The 18,760-nt window shown below is 40.5% G+C and overlaps 1 long non-coding RNA gene across 2 annotated transcripts in view; it reads left to right on the top strand.

Moving 5' to 3' along the window:
• LOC148002588 (uncharacterized) overlaps positions 1-18,760 on the top strand; it is a 65,541-nt gene that overhangs the window by 32,153 nt on the left and 14,628 nt on the right. For both annotated transcript variants that reach the window (XR_015633062.1, XR_015633061.1), the window contains exon 2: positions 2,168-2,295. This is a non-coding gene — a long non-coding RNA (uncharacterized LOC148002588). The remainder of the gene's footprint in view (positions 1-2,167; positions 2,296-18,760) is intronic.

Here is an 18,760-nt window from a genome sequence, read left to right as displayed (position 1 = left end):
GTAGAGGAAGTGCATGTCTTGAATAAGCTATGTTCAGGTATGAGTAGTGGTGTAGTTGGCCATGGATTCAGTGTTAATTAACAGCACGTGTTGAGTAAGGTGTCTTTTTAAGAGAAACACAGCCTACGTCAAGGGTAGGCGTGAGTGGTTGATGAAAATAGTATGAATGGGGGTGGGGAGGACTCCCAAGAACCCAATCCAGAATTTCTCCTAGGAGCAATGGCTCAGTGTTTGTTAATTCACTGTTTGTGATGGAACACAACCACTTGTGTGTTGTAGAAAAATGCTACCAACTATGTGCTAGGTTATATATGCAAAGTGTATCAGAAATGAAGGCCTCTTTGTCAGTTTCATCCCAGCACCTGGAGCTCACCCCATCCCCTACAAGCTGTACTCTGGCCTATTATGTTTTCTATGCATCACACACTGGGTCCTGTTGGTAGCTCCCCACCACCGAAGGTTCCCTCTCCTCTTGTAAATACCACCCCATTGACTCCTGCACTGGAGTCTTGCCAGGGTTTGAGGGTTACAGTCTCACCTCACTTCTGTATCTCGTCTCCTCCTCCACACGCCCTGCTCCACATCTGGTAAATTCTCCTGCTTCCTACTATGACTTGGTGTTGAGTCAGTGGCCTAGGCTGACCAACAATCCTTAGCACTTCATTTCCAGAATGTGAGATACCAGGGCAGTTCTCCTGGGAGAGTTGAAAGTCTGCAGCTTTGGGGCATACGCATCCCTCCAGCTTGCCATTCTGACACTAATCGAGGGACAGTACAAGGGACTACGCCCCTAATCAGCTGGATTAAGTTGCTCAAGACAGTTGATGTAGGAAAAGCAGATACTTAAAAAGCTATTTGCTCTTCATGTTCACCACACGTGCAGTGTTTTCAGATTTACTCAGTTGGAGGTCTTTTTGAATGCAGGAGAATATGGAGGAGGACAATCAGGGGGATGTGTAGGGGGAATACCCGTATGGGGAAGGGGGAGGGGAGGGAATGGGGGCTCATGGACAGAAAACCAGGAAGGGGAATAACCTTTGAAATGTAAGTAAAGAAATATATAATAAAAAATTTCTAAAAAGAGAAAAAAGGAAAAAAAGAAAAGGTAAAAAAAAAGAATATAAAATACATGTACAACTGCTCATGACATCTTGATGATTTCATGTTTCTTCTTGTGGACATATTCATAATCCATTCATTTATTTGTTATTACCTACTCCAGTATCTTATCATCGTACCTGATGCAGAAACATCAAGATATTTTCTTTATAATACCTGCCATTGTTTCAAGACCAAATCTGATAATGATTTAATGAAATCAAAGATGAATGAATAAATTATTTGAGAATAAAACAAAACAAAACAAAACAAAACAAAAAAGCCTTAAATCCTCCTTGAGTGACTAGCAAAATAGCTACTGGGGCTTTAATTCTTTTTCCTGTCTAGTCTTCTCCTACAGACGTCAGACTACTGTCCCAGCACTAGAATTGCCTATCACTAAAAAATAAAATAAAATGAAATAAAATAAACACCTCTTTAAACTTCATACACATTTGTTGCTGGGTATGTCCCTCTGGTTGACCCTGGATAGACTACTCCTATGTTGTTGACTACCCACGCATCCCTGTCATTCTTCCTCTGTGATAGTCTACTCTTTGAGATAGCATAGGCTAGGCATTCAAAGCCTGGCACTGCCACATCCGGCTCTATGAAAAGGAAAATTACCTGACCATACCAAATGTCAGTTACCACTTCTGTTAGATGGGTATCTTAATGATATATGCCCTGAAGAACTATTGTGGAGACTAATGTAGCTAATGTGTGCCAAACACTTAAAACATCATTTAGTATATTAAAATCCATCAATAAATGTAACTTGTATAGTAGTAGTTATTCAAAGAGACTGCATTTCTTTCTTCCATAGTTCTGGCACGGTGGAGAATACACAGGAAGCTGGTGATGGGTCTTTTCTCTTTAAGACTTTATTATGTGTTTGGGAAAGGAAGACGGGCGCAGGCTTACTTTCTGAACTAAAAATAAAACCAGGAAGTGTAACTGACACAGCTGGTGTTAATAGGAACAATGTGTGGCCACCCCCTGGGAGAGGGAACACTGGAACTGCCCACCCTTCACTTTCACCTCTCTTTTTCACTTTCTTCTCAAATAGATTCTTGGTCTGGATAGAACCAGGGATAATGACTGAGTCATGCTGATGGGTCAACTGTCATCAGAACATCACCAGGTCCTGTGGGTGTGCTTCTGTGGCTGCCTCCCTGACTCTACCTCCTCTCAGAGGTAAGTGGCCAGGAGCATCAGTTTTGCTGGCACACTGGAGCCAGTTTCTCATTTCCATATGGCTGGAGCAAGGGTTGGGGAAACTGAGGCCTGTGCCTGCCAACACTCATGTTCCTGCCTGTCCCCATGTGGTTCAGGAAGTCCCTGACCAACCAGAAGAAGCCTAGAGGAAAAGGGCTTCAGTATGCATCCTAATTCTTTCTTCTCACTGAAAGTCTTTTTGTGCCAGTTTTTCCCTCCTGGTTCAATGAACAATTCTACAGTATTCCAATAGCAGGAGACAAAATCTAAGACTGATTCTTCAAGCACTTCATTTATTGAATATTTACACTGTGCCTGAGGTACTGGCTAGCAAGTTCCAAATGCTGTGATATGAATCAGCTCCCTTTCTCTCTAAATCCATTTCTCCATCCATATTTTGAGGTGGTTTTGACTATAGGAAGTTGTTACTGAACTGAGGCAACTGGGTTCTGTCTTCATAGCCCTCATTGTGTTACTACCATACCTGACTCATACCTTCTTCTATGTGCTTCTCTTCTGAATTGTTCACTCTGCACATGAGTACAACCATCTTTACATTGGGCCTCTCTTATCTTACCATACCCTAAGTGCCTAAGAAGACAGTCTAGTGCACCGTCAAAAGTTATTCTTAATGATAATTTCTTCTCAGTTCTAACATTTGGGGTATTCTGTGCTATATTGTGTCTCCCCAAAGAAATGTGGAAGTCCTAACTCCTAGTACTTCTGAATGTCACCTTATTTGGAAATTGGCTATTTGCAGAGGTGGCCATTAAGATAAATTCATATGGGTTATGGCCCTACTTCCATTATCAAGAATTCTATTGAGAAAACCAAAACAAACAAACAAACAAGCAAGCAAAAAACAGCATGGCAGGAATGCTTGGGAGATCATGCACAAGGTAAAGTGCATGTTGCACAAATACAAGGAATCCAGTGCTGAGACAGGCAGATTCCTGGGGCTGGCCTAGTCTATTTCACAAGTTCTGTAACAGTGAGAGATCATCCACAAACAAATTAAAAAAAAACAAATTTAAAAAAAAAGAAAGAGAAAAAATATTCAATGTGCTTGAGTAACTACAACCAAATTTGTCTGCTGGTCTCCACATGTATGAATACATGTGCAGATACATAGGCACATGTGTACACATGCACACCTATATACTCATGAACACATATATATGCATGCATACACCAACACAACACAAAAGAGGAAAAGAAATACGCATGAGAAAAAAGGATACGGCCCCTGCAGCAAGCCAAGGCCGCCAAGGACCACTAGCAACCACCAGTAGCTGGAATTCCCAGAAAACTATTTCCATAAATCCCCCAGGAGTGTGGTCCTCAGAACACTTTGACTTGGGCCTCCAGAATTCTGTCGCCCCAGATTGTGGTACATTTTTCCATTGTCTAAGAGAACTAAGACACAGGACAATCCCTGAATGGTACAACAGTCCACTTGCCATCACATGCCAAGTTAACTCCACTATCAACCACGGTCAACTGTTTTTCTCTTTTCTCTATGGTCCCAAGGATTCTACATCACCCACTATGGGGTATACCTGAGAGCTGAGAGTTGCTAACGCAGTAGTAGTAAATGATGGTTGTTGTGACCTAAAGAAAATAGTCCTCAGCAGCACACTACTCTTCTCTAGTTGCTTGGCAACTGTGGCATTCTCTGGGTCCTCTTATGTACCAGAGATGGCAAGAAGATGACTCTTAGACCTCGAGAAATATTCAGTCTTCTGTGCTCTCTCTAAGTCTTTTGGTTTCTTCCTAAACTGTCCAAAAAGATCTTGCAGTTGCACCACACGCAGTGAGCCTTCTTGAACACATTCCACACCAGCTTTCACCCCAGAAACTTTATATGACTGTGGGAACATAGATAGGTAAAATATCTGCACAGTATGCAGTACATATACTGAAAGTAACTCATAAACAAGTGACTTTAAAATAACTCTTCAGCCTACATATAATTTCACACTTTATTAGCAATGAAAGTAAATTTGTATGCTAAGGAGATAAATGTGCTTACTTATTTTTACGTAAAGAATTAAATCCTGGCTAAACATTTAATAATACTGCATGACACAGAACTCCCTCAATGTTTTTCATAGTTCGTAGACATTTTGGTTTTTGAAATTGCCAATACTGAAAGTGCCATTTTATATAATTACGTAGCACGTTTAGAGCCATTTCAGAAATTGTTGGAAATTCTGTCCTAATCCTAAGCCGAAATTAATTTACTAATTTTTACGAAACTCAAATCAGCAACTCAAACAGCAGTCTTAAAAATCAAATACTTTAATACAAATGAACCCAAAGATACATGAATTTGACTGACACTTTTGCTGAGGAATGATAGTAGGAAAATAATAATAACAAAAAACTTTGCTCCAAGCCGTTTTTCTGCAGGAGCAGAATACCTTTCAGTACCATAACAACACTGAAATCCACAACGGGCTGCAGTTTAGAATTTGAGCATAACAGTATCAGGAGTATTTCCTTGTCATTGCAATGGTGTGGCAGCACACAGAGCAAAGTGCATATGGTTGGCCTTGAACCAAGACTTCCATGAAGTCCTGAGATGCAACATAAGCAACACTGGCAGAAGTGCCCAGCACCCAACACATACTTGGTTCCGAATTAATTTTTGGTCATTGTGCATTCAGATTCTTTTTTTTTTTCTGTTGCCAGGGTTTGTACAATGCCCACATGCAGATCAAAAAGCTCTGGTATAGTTGGGCAGTGGCGACACATGCCTTTGATCCTAGTACTCAGGAGGCAGGGGCAGGGGCAGGGGCAGGGGCAGGGGCAGGGGCAGGGGCAGAGGGAGAGGCAGAGGGGGCAGAGAGAGGCAGAGAGAGGCAGAGAGAGGCAGAGAGAGGCAGAGAGAGGCAGAGAAGCAGAGGCAAGGAGATCTTGGAGTTTGAGGTCAGCCTGGTCTACAGAGTGAGTTCCAGGAGAGCCAGTGCTACACAGAGAAATCCTATCATGAATCAATGAATGAATGAATAGACAAATAAATAAATAAACAAACACACTCCAGTGTAAAACACAGCTATCTTCCAGCCTTCAGAAGACATCCTAGCAGATGATATGACTTTTGTCAGGGTGCTCAGTTATGTATCGTAGGAGCATACTGATGTATCGAGCTCTTTCTTGTTCATATATATTGTATTTCTTTTAAAGATTCTTTCTATTTTTTTAAATTATGTATTTGTGTGTATCTTGTACTGGCTTGTTTTATGTCAACATAACACAAGCTAAAGTCATCAGAGAGGAGGGAACCTCAATTGAGAAAATGTCTCCATAAGATCTGACTGTAGGGCATGTTATTAATTATGATTCATGGGGGAAATCCCATCCCATTGTGGGTGGTGCCACCCCTAGTCTGGTCCTTGGTTCTATAAGAAAGCAGGCTAAACAAGCCATAGAGAGCAACACCACTCTATGACCTCTGCGTCAGCTCTTGCCTCCAGCTTCCTACCCTGCTTGGGTTCCTGCTCTCACTGCTTTTGATGATGAACTGGTATTTGAAGCTGTGAGTGAAATAACTCCATTCCTGCCAAGTTGCTTTTACTCATGATGTTTCATTACAGCAATAGTAATCCTAAGACAAGTCTGTATGTGGCTCCGTACACATGAGTCAGGCACTTGTGTCTGTCCATAAGACTGACAGATAAACTGGAGCTGTAGTTAACAGGCAGTTGTAAACAGCCTGAAAAAGGTCCTGGGAACTGAACTCAAGGTGCTTTTCACAAGAATAATACATGCTATTAACCATTGACTAATCTTCCCAGCTTACCTTTTGTACTTCTTAGTAAGGTAACCCTGTATTCTGGCCTCACAAATCCTCCTGTAGCTATCAGTTCAGGGGGGTAGCCTGTTCTCTTTGGGTATAGTTCCCATCCCTTTCTTAGCAGACCCCAAATTTCCTCAGATGGTTTATGATATTTGACCTTACATCAAGGGCTGGTGGCTAGGAGGTGGGTGGAGGAAGCTTCCGAGGGGGCAAGGAGAAGTCTTATGAGAAGCAATCACGGCACCAACCACACACAAGAGGAACAGACCCGTGCTTAGCAGAGAGGAGTGGGCTCTTCTGCTGCCCACCAGATTCAGCCATATTTGGCTTCCAAGAGTCTGCACCTAGATACCCCCACTTCCAGTCCCAGGGTATCTGAGCCTTGTTCTTATATCAGAGTTGTGGGGGTAGCAGTTCAAGCTTCTCTGAAGGTCTGTGACAGTTATAATGAGTTTTTCCACCATCGAGCAGGAAGTGATTCAGTTCAAAATTTTCCTTTAGAGTCTACCTTCTAGGATCATTTCTGGTACCCATTATTTTTCTTACGTTGAGTTTCCTAAAGACATGGAGACTGTGTGTGGGCTATTGTAGGAGCAGAAGTGGACAGTGACAAAAATCGCAGAGCAACGAAATTGTAACTGAAGACTCACGGACTCCTTTGGGGTGTTTTGCAGCTGTGATAGCGCTTCAGAGCCACGCACAAATTGACTTAAACACACAGGTCTTCATGCTTCACTTTAACCAGTAATTGGTTACAAGGTGCCTGAGGGGAGGTGTTATGACCTTGGACAAGGAAGGTCCCTTTGACAGCGTACAATCTCAAGAGAGAGATGCAGCTATGAAATTCAGCAGCAGCCAACACTTCCAGAACCTCATGGAAATGACTGCTTTTATTCCTGACCAGGTTGCCTGGACAGTGTACAACTGTATCCAATATTACACATAGCACTCTCCTTCATTTCCCTGGTTAAATAAAGCAAGGCTTAGAAAGCCATGAGAGATGCAGACCTTGGTTATCTGTGGAATTCAGGGCCCAGTATTTACTGAGCAAGCATTTGTTGGCTAAATGATTGAAATGGATAAGTAATTAAAGCACATTTATAGATGTCACATCGTGTAAACTGACAATCACTGTCACAGCACATCACAGAGAATATTAATATATGAAATCACATACAGGAGAAATCCCAGAATACTCTGCTTTTGTATCAGAGTATGAATCCACACGAGACCACGCATTGATTTATTTACTAATTTATTTTGAAATTAAAACCATATCTAATGCACCAAATGAGACCAGTGAATGTCGTGAGTAGGGGACTTCTTTTTGTCTTAACCTCCCAAGTTGATATGGAAAGTTTTAATGAACAGACCTAGCTGTTCCTTTAACAGAGATGCTGTCCCTAGATCAATATTTGTAGTTGAATTGATGCAAAAAGTAACTCTGGTTTACACCCACCCAGCTTTTATTTTTGACTACTCACTTCACTAAGTGTCTGCCTCGGACTTTAAGTGTAGATTTTCAAACATTTTACACCAAATATTGTCCTCTAATCATCTTTTATCAAACATTGGCAGTATCTCATAGGCTGTGAGAGAAAAATATGTCTGAAGTAAATCTGATCCACTTGTCAAATATTTCTAATCACAAAATTTCATAAAAAAAATTGATAGTGTATTTACTTTTCTAAGTTTTGACAGCTCCTGTGTGTGAGCTCGTGCTTGCAGTTAAAAGCAAATGACCAAACCTATTACAATGGAGTGATATTAGGAACAGTAGCAAGGAATTTTGTGGACTTCCTCTCCTATCAAACAAGCACGCCTAGCGAAAAGCATCTTAAACCCAAGAATTCCCAGCGAATAGAACTTATGTCAATGGTTTTCAGCAAGGCAGTGCTTCTCAACCCATGGGTTGTGACTCTTTGGGATCACATATCAGATACCCTGCATATCATATACTTATATGATGATTCATAACAGCAGCAAAGTTTCAGTTATGAAGTAGCAATGAAATAATTACACGGTTGAGGTCACCATGGGGAATTATATTAAAGGATTGCAGTATTAAGAAGGCTAAGAACCACTTCAGCAAAGGAGGAAGCATCGGTTTCAGAGTACTTACTCAGAACTAAACAAGAACAGCAGGACTGCTGTGATAAGAGACCCCTAACGCGGAATTTCCTGTGGCTAGGTAGAACCAGAATGGCACCCCTTTCCTAAAATCCTATCAGTGAATATAACATTTCACAGGGAGAGACAAAAGCCCAGAATTTCTCTGACTCCACAAATGAGTTGCAGAATCTAAATTCCTTGTAAATGTGGCAAAGAGGTCAGTGTCCCTCTACCTATTCTCAATTGGTTAGCAGGAGCCCCTATCCACATGTGGTCAGTGAAGCTCTGGTTTCTTTTGTCTCACCTCAAGACTAGGGGAGATTCCTTGACAGGGAAGGGCAACTGAAAGTATCCAAGACCACGGCTGCGCTCTCCAGCCACCACAATGGACTCAGGGCTTTTTCGTCTTTTTTTTTTTTTCCTTACCGGAAGAGGTAATTCCCAACAACACAGCTTCAAAATTCTTCCCAAAGGAACTGGGCTGCCTTGAGAGCAGAACATGGTAAGGTTCGAGCCTAAGGACTCTGCTGCACAATAATCCAGATTTTGATGCTCAGCGGTTTTGTGGAGGTTGGTACACTGAAGAGAGCAGCAGACTAGATGTGTCTATAGTGTGCCAGAGAGAGTGTATAACCGAAGAAGAGCCCTCAAACTATACATTCATGTTTCTTTTCTTAACCTGTTTACATATGACAAAGAATAGCCATACATAACAGTTAGATGAGTGCCGAAGTGCAACACAATTATTAGTGGCAGCATGAAGAGAGTGAGTGTCGGCAAAGCTCCAGCTGAGAATGGAGGCTGTGCCACAAGTAAGAGACTGGCAATGGCAAAGAACACAGTGACCATGACAAATTTTATGAAGAGTCTTCATTCTTTTCTTGGCTGCTTTAGTGGGCATAAAATTTGAATACAACCTTGTATTTTTAGATATGAAACACACACACACATACGCACACACACACACACACACACACACACACAAAACAATGACAGAATAAGAAGGGGACAGTGGATATATTGTATAGTACACATTTATTAATTTTCAAATGTGCATTAATTTTAATTTGATTGCGATAAGTCATGGCACTTACAGTAAGTCCTAGGACAATTAAAAAAAAAAAAAACAAAAGCGAGCAAACATGGCTTGGTTTGTAGCTCAATTGATAGAGAGCATGAGGCTCTGGCTTTGCTCTCCAGCACCACATTAGTAGGTATAGGGAGGTCTACACCTCTGTGATCCTAGCTTTCAGTTAGAAAGAGGAAGATCAGAAGTTCAAGGTCTTCCTTACAGAGTTGGAAGGCAGATAAGGCTACCTCAGACCTTGGGTCACAACAAAGGAATTACAAATAATTAGATGTGAACATAGGCAGAAGAAAGTCTGGAGATGCTAAGGACTCCCCTGAGCCACATGTTAGATGAAAAAAAAAAAATCCAGCTCTTTCCTAGAGCCTTCCAGGAATGTGACCCTACAAAGATCCTGATTTTTGCCTCTAGCTCTCCAGAGTACAAAAATGGACTTCTGTTGTTTAAGTCGGCCGGATCGTGGTTGTTTGCCATGGCTGTCCCAAGAAACAAAGGACTCTAGAACCATTCCTAATGGTTTGGGAAATGATTGTTGACATTATTTTTTCTGAAAATTTAGAAAGTGAAGAAAATTCTCGGTAAAACCTTACATATTATAGATTTAATTGTACTCCCTCCTCAGTTCATCTGTTGGCGTTCTAAACCCTAATATCTCTAAATGGCCTCTCTTGGAAATAAGGTCCTTGCAGGTGTAATTAGTCAAGTTGAAGTCATTCTGGGATAAGGTGGACCCTAATATAACGTGGTTGAAATTTAGGACATGAACAGGGGTGACCTGTGAGCACTCATGAAAGGGGTATGCAAGGTGAACATTCAAACAAGGAGTGTGCAAGGTGAACACTCAAACAAGGAGTGTGCAAGGTGAACATTCAAACACGGAGTGTGCAAGGTGAACATTCAAACACGGAGTGTGCAAGGTGAACATTCAAACAAGGAGTATGCAAGGTGAACACTCAAACAAGGAGTGTGCAAGGTGAACATTCAAACACGGAGTGTGCAAGGTGAACATTCAAACAAGGAGTATGCAAGGTGAACACTCAAACAAGGAGTGTGCAAGGTGAACATTCAAACACGGAGTATGCAAGGTGAACATTCAAACACGGAGTATGCAAGGTGAACACTCAAACAAGGAGTATGCAAGGTGAACACTCAAACAAGAAGTGTGCAAGGTGAACATTCAAACAAGGAGTGTGCAAGGTGAACATTCAAACACGGAGTGTGCAAGGTGAACACTCAAACAAGGAGTGTGCAAGGTGAACATTCAAACACGGAGTGTGCAAGGTGAACATTCAAACAAGGAGTGTGCAAGGTGAACATTCAAACACGGAGTGTGCAAGGTGAACATTCAAACAAGGAGTGTGCAAGGTGAACATTCAAACAAGGAGTGTGCAAGGTGAACATTCAAACAAGGAGTGTGCAAGGTGAACATTCAAACACGGAGTGTGCAAGGTGAACATTCAAACACGGAGTGTGCAAGGTGAACATTCAAACACGGAGTATGCAAGGTGAACACTCAAACAAGGAGTGTGCAAGGTGAACATTCAAACAAGGAGTGTGCAAGGTGAACACTCAAACAGGGAGTGTGCAAGGTGAACATTCAAACAAGGAGTGTGCAAGGTGAACATTCAAACAGGGAGTGTGCAAGGTGAACATTCAAACACGGAGTGTGCAAGGTGAACACTCAAACAAGGAGTGTGCAAGGTGAACATTCAAACACGGAGTGTGCAAGGTGAACATTCAAGCAAGGAGTGTGCAAGGTGAACATTCAAACACGGAGTGTGCAAGGTGAACATTCAAACATGGAGTGTGCAAGGTGAACATTCAAACACGGAGTGTGCAAGGTGAACATTCAAACAAGGAGTGTGCAAGGTGAACATTCAAACACGGAGTGTGCAAGGTGAACACTCAAACAAGGAGTGTGTGATGTGAATACTTACACAGGAATGTGCCTGCCACGTGAACACTCACACAAGTTCTGCTGCCATAAGCCAGGCAGCCACTAGGAGCTGGGAGAGAGATGGGAACAGATCCTCCTCTGGCATCTTTAGGTATCCGTTGCCCTGCCAACACCTTGATCTTGAATGTGCAGCCTCCTGAACTGGAAGACAGCAATCTCTGTCCGCCATGTCACTTGGTTCCAGTCTTCCACTATGCACAGCTGAGAAATTACTGGAGCCATATTAATAGTTTCTACTCATATTAACTCTTTCTTCTACTCATAGTCTCAATTTATAAATATAAATATGTATTCATATATGCACACATATATACATCCCACACATAAATGCACCCAGATATAGACAACTTTAAATCTGGATACTAGAGAAATTTTTCTTTAAATTATATAAAACTGGAAAATAAATCAAGAGGATTTCCAAAGGGTCTGTGGAGTAAGATGGAGGCCATCTTAATGAATGGACGTGGTCCCCTGTCACACCTAAAGGAACCAATTTTGCTTTGTTTACTGTTGATGAGGGTCCAAATTCTCTAAAGTTACATGTCAACCTAAAGAATGTTGACACAGTTTAAATGATTTCATTTCTGGTGAAAGATTCATTGGTTTCTGTCCTTTGGAAAGGGTAACCCCTAGAGATTAAGATATTGTCCTGTATCTAAATTACGACCTTTTTTTCAGTTTTCTTTTTTTTTCTCTTTAAATTTGATATCCTTTGAAAAGGTTTAACATTGTGCCTCATTTTCTCATTAATGAGCTCAAAATATTCTGACACCGTACACTGTATATTTGTCCTAGATTCATGTTTTATTACTTAGAAAATTATACTTTGACGTGCCTTAGATCAATGAAATCAGACTCTCAGGCTTTATGAAGAGGGGGTACTATTAAAATGGAAAGAAGTTGGATGACTGAGATAGAGTAGCCAATTTAAGTTTCTCAAATAATGTCAATTTAAAAATCACAAACACTGAAAACTATTACCTAGCAATACTATCATTTTATAAATTGCAGCAGAGGGCTTTTTAATACAACGAGAGTAGGAGAAAATGTAGTGTAAACTATGTGGCATTATGAAAATTCACTCCATTTCGCTTACTTTTCTTGCAGCATTACATTTCGGTGAAAACCTTTGTGACAAGTATATTTAGGAAGCATTGCCTCCAGACGTCTGGCTCCCTTTGTATTTATTTGTGCGGCTTTCTTTGTTCACACACTGAAGATCTTTGCTGGGGCCTTTGCAGGCCCTGTTGAGTGCCTACCATGAGGCAAAGAGCACCAAGCATAAGCTTTTTCTGTATGAAAATATGGTTCCTGACATTGCAAAGGTTACATTCCTGCAGGGAAAGATTGACACTGACTAATAGTCCAAGTAATTTACAATAAAAATCTTTGGCTATGCATTATAAAGAAAGAAGTTAATAGGGTACACTGGGCAGTCCATATGACAGTCACTGCATAGTATAAATGGTGGCTCTGGTGGAAGGGCATAGGAACTCTGTTGCTCTCAAAGCAAGGAAACAACCTTCCTTTCCTTAAAGGTGACATATATTGCTAGAGGTAGCACAGAATCAGCAGTAGAAGATCTTTGACTTAACATTAACTTGGGTTTCTCAGAAGCCCTTGTCACAAGCAGATTTCCACCTTTCCCTTGCTTCCGCATCCCTAGAATAAGATGCTGAGTGATGATCAGGTCTTATATAGTACGAATAAGCGGATGGAAATTAAGTCTTTTCATGTTAGACTAAGAATACAGAAGTGCCTTGTTCAGTTGTGTGGTTTGAATGAGAATGCCTCGCTCTAGGCTCACACGTGTGAGTGTTTAGTTCTCAACTGGTAAACTCTTTAGGAATGATTAGAAAGTGTGGCCTTGTTGGAGGAGGTGTGTCACCTTGAGGTGGGCTTTGAGGTTTCCAAAGCCCATACCAGGCCTAGTCTAGCTCTCTTTCTGCCTCCGTCTTGTGACTCAAATGTAAACTCTTAGCTACTGCTCCTGCACCATGCCTACCTGACAATCACACCCCCTGCCATGATGGTCATGGTCTCACCCTCTGTAATTATAAGCAAGTCCCAAATTAAATGCCTTCTTTTATAAGCTGCCTTGGCCATGGTGTCTCCTCACCAAACTAGACCACTGAGAGAATTATAGAGGGATGCCATATCATACAATGGATCTGTTTTATTAAGACATGGGTCATAAGAATGTGAAGGAGTCCTACAAAGATGAAAGGGCTTTAGGACATGCTAGCTCATCTCGGTATAAAAGCTTTGGAGTTAAACTTCCACTTTACTGGGTAGAGACAATAGTTTTGTCAATACAAAGGAAGAACATATTAGTCATATGACCACTCGTGTCCCTCCTCCATTCTGCTACTGGAGAGTAGATGGGGAAGACACCCAAACTCAGAAAAGGGTTGGAACAAAGGATGCTTACTTTAATAAAGGAGATGGAGGAAACCATGTAAGTAGGTGTTTTGACTGGAGAGCTGAGATTACAAGATTGGTCCAGAATTCAAAGCTTTGGTCTCCTAGAGAAACAAACCTGCTGCCCGTGAAACCAGCAAGACAATGGTCAGAGTTCTCATTCATAGGAAATTCTTCTATATGTTTGCATTTTAGGGTAATTACAATAACACATGTGTATCAGAAGAGTATTCCAATTTTTGCCCCATCTCCAGTAAGTCATCCATGTTCTAGTACAAATATAAGTTTGTATAAGTGGTCACTGAATATTGCAATCATGTAAATTTTTGAGAAACACAAACAGGTAATTATAGAAAATCAAGTCAGTGCACAGGTGAGATGTCACAGGTAAATATGATTGTCACCAAGTCTGATGACCTGAGTTCAATTCCTGGGACCCACAATGGTGAAAAGAGAGAACAAACTTCCACAAGTTGTCCACACATACACACTAAAGTAAGTAAGTATGTAAACAAAAGACAAATAAATAACTTAAAAAGGACAGAAAGAAGGAGAGAGAGAGAGAGAGAGAGAGAGAGAGAGAGAGAGAGAGAGAGAGGAAGGAAGGAAGGAAGGAAGGAAGGAAGGAAGGAAGGAAGGAAGATCAGTCAGGTTAGATATCCTGAGGATAAAGGAGCCATATACTCAAGGTAATAAGATTAAATGAGATATATGGTGGTGTTAACTCTAGCCTACTCTAGTATATTACCAGAGAAAACAACCAGTCAACCAAGGTTGAGTTCACTAGATGAATACTAACAAAGGATGCCAACTTCACAGGATGTGGGTAATTTTTCAAGATGTAGAAATTATGGAAGAATACTTACAGAGCTTTAAAGCCACTTCAATGGGAGATTTCCAAATGACTCCCCAGAAGTAGTAGTTGGGGGATAGTTGATGCTCTAATTTTGAATGATAGCAAGATAAAGATCTTTGGATTGATGAGCACAGCAAGATGAAAGTCTTGGAGAGTTGGGACAACTTGTCTTGATAAGCCAATAGTTAAAATGGTATAGAATTTTATCTTCTTGGTCGTAATTCCTGGACTAAGTGAAAGCAGTTACTTTTGCTTTGCCTCAGTATTGCTAGATTTCAGTATTAACAGAGATGGGGAATTAGGTTGATTTCTTCTTAACTTTTTCCCCTAGCTCGTCACAGGATTGACTCTTGTCATCTAGACACAAGATCCATTCAGAACTGTACCAGTGTAGATTGTATAGATCAAGATAGTTGTACAGTAGTCATTTTAATCTTTATCAGTTTTCTTAGAAAGATCGTGTCTGGATCATGATAGAATAGCACTTGTTCAGCAGACATTAGGTCTTGGAGAGCCCACACCTGAGTTTTGTGGCATAGGTGATTACTACAAGAAAGAATCTGTTGTGAGTTGGAGTCAAGAGTGAACAAATTAAATAAGGAAAACTGATGTCTAATTTGAAAAGGCAACATATGTTGCCGGGCATGACCCACACTATACACTTTCATGACTTCTGTATTTACCTCTCTGATAATTATAGTAATATTATAGCCCCAACAGAAGCTGTAACATTCTTTCTCCAATTCGGTTTGCACTCTTGTGTGAAAGGCCTCTCATTTAACTACCACTTGCCTAAATTTATGAACTCCGCAGATGAGCGTTTGCATGGTTTTAGCAATAAGGCCATTATCTGGTTCCCTCTGCACCATCATCGGTAGAATTCTACTGACTTCTTAATCTCACATAAAGTGTGAAATGTAGAAAAGAGCAGTTTCAAATACTCTTTTCTCCATTGGTTAACTTTTGAATTAAATTGAAATTTAAAGCTTTTCCTTTATGAATCAAATTATCTAAATTTCTTCTTTTCCTCTGGAGGGAAATTTGTAGGTCAAAATGGTTACAGGATATTAAGAACTGTCCTGAAAGCAGACATCAGTTAATGGCATCATAGATCCCTGCATGATTCTAAGATTATAGACTGCAGCTAATAATCATTGGTACTTCAAATACCTAGAGGTAGATGTCATATCATACAGAATTAGCCTGGTGCAAATTCCATTGCCTAGTGCCAGGCTGATTTTATCAGACATTCACATCTAACTGTTTCCACTGAAGGCAGATCACGGAAGCCTATAACAATTAAGATTATATTTGAGGTATGAAAGATTATCAACTGCAATTTGTAAGTTGGACAAAGATGAAGATTTACCTTAGTTCAGCCTCCTTTCTTACAAGTCTGTCAAAGGGACGAATATCTATAAATATCCTGTCTGTTCCCGTTTTCTTCTGTGAAATCTTGATTGCTTTGGTGAGCTTGCCTTGCACACTTTGTCATCTAGAAAGAAACACTTTTTCCCAAGGATTTTCACTGCGTAGACATTAGGTTTCTATCTCATCCGTCAGGAGTTTGGCAGCCATGTACATTGCGTACTGACTGAGTTCAGTTAATGAGGAGACCAGCTTGTTTGAAAGAAGAGCAGGAACCAAACAAAGCTGGGTTGCACCAAAAGGGAAACAGGGAAACCCCAAAGTCAGTTTGAGTGGATGGCTTTGACTGAACCAGTTATAAGCAGGGTTAGAATTAGTGCCAGGAACGATATAAGCAAGCCCAGATCATTAAGGATAGTGGTTTTGCAGGTAGCACATTGAAGCAATATGTGCTGTCTGAGAGTAAGGAAGCTTGAATCAAAAAGAGGGAAAGAAAACAATGAAGGCAATCAAGAGCGGAACACTAGAATAAAATGGAGTAGCCTTGTTTGTGAGTCTTCAGTAGACTCTGTATTCAAAGTTGCCCTTCATATCTGAAGTACTTTGTTAGCTGTTGTTGTGTGACAGACATTTCCCTGGGAGACAACACACAGACAGACACAGACACAGACACAGACACAGACACACACACACACACACACACACACACACACACACACATAGCCCAGATAAAGAGCCCACAACAGAGCAAAGTGAGGATATTACAAAGTTCAACTTGACAGATCAATGAGTTTTATTGAGGTTACTTCTAGGAATAAAGGTTAGGGTTTATTACTGGGGTATAAATGACCCGAGCACAGCTGCATTAGGAAACTTGGAGCACACTGCAGCCTGCAGCCTGGAGTCTGGAGCCTAAAGGTCCTTATGTTCGAGCCCCTGGCTGAGAGAGTGATTGATTCAGGGATGAGTTATGTCTCCTTAATTGGGACATTTGAAAGTCTCGAATGTGGCTTGAATATTATTTACTAATTGGATCTGATAAGGTCCTTCCCATCATGCCTCAAGGGATTTTCCTTTTCTGCAGTGTTTCATCATCTTCCAGAGTGTTAACCTAATTCGGGAAAATACAATTTTTGCTTGAGGTAAAATATGCATTCATGAAGATGACCGAATAATAACCATGGTAGTATGAATGTACTCTGAAGATGTCTAAAATAAATAAAATATTTTTTAACAAAATGAAAATACAATAACGTAAAAGTTTTGTGATGCAGTTAACAGCGTCCTTGGAGAGCAAGTTCTATCAACCAAATGCTAATTCTGGAAAGCAAAGAGGTCTGGCGTCGAGAATGTCAGCTTTCCCTCTAATAAACCAGAGACGTCTGGGTTCTTCCACCCACAAGCATAGGGAAGGAAACAATAAAGATCAGGAGACAAATAAAAGAAATTGAAATATGAAAAGCATAGGGCCAATAAAACCCCAATATTAGCTTCTTGAAAAGTCTAATCAGTTGATAGGAAACCAACAGAAAGCAAAAGAGAGAAGAGACAAAAGTCAGTGATGGCAGCAGTTACCACTCTGGACTCTGAAGGCACTAAGAATATGTGTGAGTAACACTCTGTGCATGCATTTCACAATGAAGACAAAGTAGGCCTATTTCTTGAAAGATGCAAATAATAAGAAATAGAGACCCAAAGGGTCTCATATTTGTATAAAACTTAAATTCATACTTTGAAATAATGAAAAAGAAAACTCTCAGGTGATTGGTGAACCATGCCAAACAGGGTTTTGGGGCTTTTTTTTTTTTTTAGAAATCAAACCAATTTTTAGTGATATCTTTGACAAAATAGGTACAAGACAATTTTCCCACTTATGAAGTATGCAGTGTTTACCAATATCTAAAGCAGATGAAGACAACCCAGATAGGAAAATTACAGACTTCCTCCAGCACAGACCCCAGATCCTCAATAAAACTATAGCAAAGTGAGCCTAGCATGATCCTAAAAGTCCTTGTAGTCCATTGTGATCAAGGAGAGTTCCTCTTGGGAATGCAAGGCTGGCTCTACATTCAAAAGTCAACTAACATATTCACCTCACTGACAGGAACTAGCCATGTTGATAGATTCCGAGGTGCCATCTAAAGAAGTTCTCAAGTGGTTGCCGGAAAAGGGACGCTAACACAGTTTGTAAAGAGTCTCTGCATGAGCACCATATTCAGAGCAAAGGCTAACTATTTAACCTTGGAAAGCATGGGTGGGGTAAGCTTCTCCTCTCTCTGCACTCCTTCTCCGCCTTCTAATACAAACCCTAGTTTGTAAAGTATAATCGGAAGAGTGAGTTTAAAATCAGAAGGGAAGAAATAGAATGGTTGCTATTCTCACTATGTAGTCTTGGCTAGCCTGGAGCTTGCTACGTAGACCTGGCTGCCTCTGCTTCCTGAGTGCTTGCATTAAAGGTCAGCACCACCACACCAAGTCTAAACCAATTTTTAAAAGAATCAATAACTTATACCCTATTGAATAACAATAGGAACATTTATTTTTAATTTGGGAGAGTTTTTTAATAAATTGAAATGTTACCTAGGTATGAGACAGATAAAATATTTTCAAATTCTGTCTGATAAAAATGTTAAAACATTGGTGAAAGATATTAATGGTTTATGAGAATAAAACAGAGATAAAGTATATTTATGGTTAGAAGATGCAAGATGTCAAGCTATTAGTTCCTTCCAAATTTTTAGAGAGGTTCAATGCATTCATTGCCAATAAAAACAGAAAAGCGTTTTTTATATTGTATCAGCTAGAATCAACTCAATGTTCCCCAGTTGCATCAATGGAGAA

This window comes from Rattus norvegicus, chromosome 11 (assembly GCF_021556685.1).
Source record: "Rattus norvegicus strain SHRSP/BbbUtx chromosome 11, alternate assembly SHRSP_T2T, whole genome shotgun sequence".
Taxonomy (NCBI): Eukaryota; Metazoa; Chordata; class Mammalia; order Rodentia; family Muridae; genus Rattus; species Rattus norvegicus.
Note: the sequence above shows the minus strand (reverse complement) of the source record. Positions and strands in the feature narration are given on the sequence as shown.